We start from the raw sequence: 4,584 nt of genomic DNA on the forward strand, positions 1-4,584 counted from the left end.
TAAATTCATAAATCAACATAAAAATAATTAGGAAGATATGACAATTATCTATATTTTATTTTAGACATATAAAAATTAAAATACTCAATTAATATTATTTTTGAATATCCAAATACAGATAACACTTAACAATTAATTCACAGAATAAATACTGAACACATATAATAATTATTTAATAGCAAAATAATTACACGATATATCCCGGATATTACAAAATTAATGTGTCAATTTAACAATATTACAATATTTATAAAATTAAATAAATACAAATGATGAAATTGGGCTGGGCTGCTGAAATTTAGTATGGGTGGCTAAAATATTAACACGGGAACTGAAATTTCAGACTAAAAAGTAAAGGGGGGGGAGGAAATCATTTGGATTGACTAAACAGTAAACATAGATCTAGCATAAAATAAATTCTCCCTCTCTCCTGTGACGACGAGTATGGCGACGAGCAACCAAGTCGAGCAAGGTCACAATCTCACCTTAGGGTCCAAGGGGTTTCGAGGAACACATTCAATTACGATTCAAACTAAATTAGGGTTCAATTACGGTTCAATTAGGGTTCGATGAGGTTACACGGGGTTCGATTTTAAGGTTCTTTTCCATCTTCTTTTTAAGCTATATTTGTGTATTTATTGAGTAATTTTGTTCAATTACTCTCTCTCCCACTAACAAAGAGCATTGATTATTGTCCTGTGTATGTGTTTTCGTTATTTTTTCCGGGTTTTTGTTTAATTTGGGTCAGAGTTCTTTAGTTCTTTGGAGGGTAGGAGGGTTTAGGAGCTATTAGGGTTTAAAAGTTTAGCAAAAAATGATATATTTATATTGACTTGGAGGAATTTTTGGTTCAGTTGGATTACTTGACTGTGACCAGTGTGGGATCAGTGTAAAGTTGATAGGATTTTTGTTCTTTTTATTAGCTTATTGGATTAAGTTTTGTACTTTTCGTCAACTTGTATGATTGGATTGTGAAATTATAATTGCAATAAAATTTACCCTGCTATATGAAATTTTGAAGTCCTTACTATTTGTTCGTGAACATATCAGAGATTTGTTCAAAGAGATTGTGAATGAATTACTAGATAGTAGAATGATTAGACTCTAACTATCTGCTGTCATTTCAATATTTTTGTTACTTACAAAATACATCTCTGAGCAACAATTTTAAGCCTAATTTTACATGATTCAAGAAATATTTGGTGGCTGGAGAAAGAATTGCAGTTCATTTTCACAATTCTATGTGGATTAGGAGGCTTTATGCATCCACAATGCTTCTACTATTGTTGCAGACTCTTGAGGGGCGGCTGGAAAAATGCACTTCAATTTCCAAACATCAAAACTTGGACACGGAATGCTCTGTATTTGCTTCACCAACCCTGGTCAGTATTCTGTGTGCATATATGTTCGTATATAGGTACAAGCGTCAAGATATGTAATGAATCCAATGCCATATCACCTTTTTTCTAAATTTAAAGGAATATTTGGTTAGATTTATATATCATCTTTTTAAATTCATTCCTATGGAACAATAATAACTCATTTTATATATTATTGTAGACTGTAATTCCTAATAAAAGTGCAGAATATATAAGATTTGAGTCCGGCAGATCTTTTGTCATTGTGTTTCTAAAGGATTACCATTTACAACACATTCTAGGATTTGGCTATGGACACTGTATCTCAAAAAGAAGCATGTACACAGTTTGACAAAAGAAAAGCTATGGGCAGCGTAATGCTGGTTATTAAGGACTAACTTTGTTCTTCAATAAGCAAGCAAGCAACCAGTGATTAGAAACTCTGAAATAGTAAAGCATATCTGGTTGTATTTAATTGTTTGATTTCCTGGTGTAACTAAGTTGTCTCTTTTTAGTTAGGCAGAATAAAAAATGACTATAAAAGTGATAGTTACTCGATCATGGAAACATAAACCTGATCAAATGATTATATATCGACACAGTGATTCAAATTTTATTTGCACTCAATTTATTTGGTTTTCAATGTCCATAATTTTACTTCTTTTATTGTTATGTAGGTTCTTGTTTTTGTTAGGGTACCCCTGTACGAAATATATAGCCTGTATACTGGACGACGGGTGATTGCATCAAAGGGAGTGTCAGGTGAGTTCAAATGTCTTACAGGCACTGCTAAGTACAGTCATCTTTTATCTTTAATAAAATTGATTTTTAAGTTCTTCTATGATTTTTGCTTGGCTTTTACAAATAACTCAGTTTTGCTTTCTTATTTTTTGACAGTTTCTATTGGAGCTAAGTTGAAGTAATATAATAAATCCTGGAAATGTCACAAACAAATAAAATGAAGCTCTTTCAAGAGTTCACAAGCTTGCGATGAATGCCAGACATATACTGCATATTGACATTATAGTTTTGCTTTAGAATATTTATTAGGAGTTTGTTTGAGCTATGTACTCAATTATGTTGTTTCTAGGTTAGCCTTTCTGTTATGGAGGTTCATCTAATTTGTAAGGCACCGAGATATGCCGGTTGTAAATTGATATCTTTGTATTGATTTCATGAGTTTATATTTATAATTATATTTTGGATTTATATATTTGTCTATTATTAATGTATTTATGAAAATTAAAGAAAATATAAGCAACAACAAAAACTATTGCATATGAATTTTTAAAAATTATTAATGTGGGCCTCACAGGTGGGGTCTACCATCCTGAAACAAATTCAAAGATCTTTTGCAATATAAAAAGTATGTTATTATAGAGTCCAAAAATGTTGCTATTGAGATCTATAGTAACAGAATATGGTATGTTGTAATAGAGTACTGTCTATGTTGTTATAAATACCTATACTAACTATCTACGGGTCAACATAACTCTGATGTTGCCTTAGCCCTTTTTGGGCCTTTAGCAACATTTTTTCGGGTCTATAGCAACACTGTTTGGATGTTGCTTAAAGCAATCTATGGCGTAGTGTGCTATAGTGTCTCTGCTCCGCTTTCCAGGTCAAAGTCCTTAATAATTCATATGCAAAACAACCAATATTCCCATTATTATGACGGTCTCTTAAATATTCTATCGGTCCAAATATATTACCTCAAGTCAACCTTTCAATCTAGCTTACTTATTGGCACTACATCCGGTAGTCCAATAATGAACTCTATATAAGTTCTTACGTTACTCTCTTATTTGGATATAACTCCTAACACTCTCGTCTCTAAGCACTATAACTTATCGCTCTGATACCATTTCTGTAATACCCCAAAATTCGGGGTCAGGGATCTGAGTCGTTACGCTACCGCCCAAACATATATTACCCGCATTACCTCAAAAGTCCAATAATACAACACCAAATGACCCCAATCTCTTACACACACAAGTTAGATCCTTAAAAACAATTCTCAAAAGTAACATTAGTTATTAAATCCAAATGTATTATCCATGGTCTCACATTATTAATTACAACCTCTGCCTGAAGTTATATTAACAGCTAATCTTAATTATACAAGGGTACTGAATAAACAACTAGACTTGAATACCAACTTCAACATTCCCGACTAAAACGTGTACAACTCTCTTCTACATTAACCATTCTGAACTAGCTAACTCAGGGTTGAATCTTCCACTTCTATTCCTTGTAGTACGGAATAATTGACTATATTCTCCAGCTACTGTAAGGTTAAATAAATAAAGTAAGGGTGAGCACAATAATGCTCAGCAACTATCCCTACCGTAGAATAAATAATTTCTCCCCTTATAAGTTTGAAATTGAATAATATTTATTGGTATAGCAACCATAATCTCTATGTCATATTCTTGATTTCAAAATACCATAGGGTGCGAAATACTATACAAGGGATATTAACATTTTCCAATTTCTGATTATAAAATACAGTTCAAAATACTTTATAAAAGGAAGCAATAAAGCCTAAAATAATATATATCTTGTTAGCAATATATATAGCATTTTTCATAATACCTCTAAAAACCTTTATTATGCAAATATGAACAAAGTTTCGATATATTCTAAAAGATGAAGTTACAAGGTACTTCAACATATATTCTTTTCATAAATCTCTGAAATCCTCTGTTATGCATATTATAAATAGAGTTTTAAAATATAAACTGTATAATATAATGTTACAAGGTGATCTCATATATCTAACATTGCCTAAACATTTTTCTGAAAATCTTTGTGGTATAAAGTATGAAAGAAATCTCAACATCTTTTATAAACCTCGAACCTTTTTATAATTCTCCAATAGTTCAAGTTACTTTAGGATAGTCGTTTTGTTCAATCAGTCGGTAATGTATCATTTACCAGCACTTAGCTGTAATATAATTTAATAACAATAATTACTCATTCAATCTTTCAACAATCAACATCAGTTTCAAGATGTTCCATTACCAAACAATCTTAACAATCCAATATGTTATTTATTCTTTTTATTATCATCATTTATCTGTGGCAATTCAATTTAAAAGTATTTTAAACATTTCTTTTCCGAGGGACTACGACTTTCTACCAACTGGATATGATTAAACTATGATCAGACATTTCAATCATGTCCTTCCGAGGGAACTTTTTACTACTAATAGATGGACAAGAA

The 4,584-nt window shown here is 31.3% G+C and overlaps 1 long non-coding RNA gene across 1 annotated transcript; it reads left to right on the forward strand.

Annotated features, from left to right (window-relative positions):
• Positions 1-346: 346 nt before the first annotated feature.
• Positions 347-2,569, forward strand: LOC141673077 (uncharacterized). The gene is made up of 4 exons (XR_012555796.1): positions 347-597; positions 1,194-1,382; positions 2,036-2,120; positions 2,256-2,569. It is a non-coding gene; the product is annotated as an uncharacterized LOC141673077 (long non-coding RNA).
• Positions 2,570-4,584: the final 2,015 nt, after the last annotated feature.

The sequence above is a fragment of the Apium graveolens genome, chromosome 7 (genome assembly GCF_009905375.1).
Source record: "Apium graveolens cultivar Ventura chromosome 7, ASM990537v1, whole genome shotgun sequence".
In the NCBI taxonomy this organism is placed as follows: Eukaryota; Viridiplantae; Streptophyta; class Magnoliopsida; order Apiales; family Apiaceae; genus Apium; species Apium graveolens.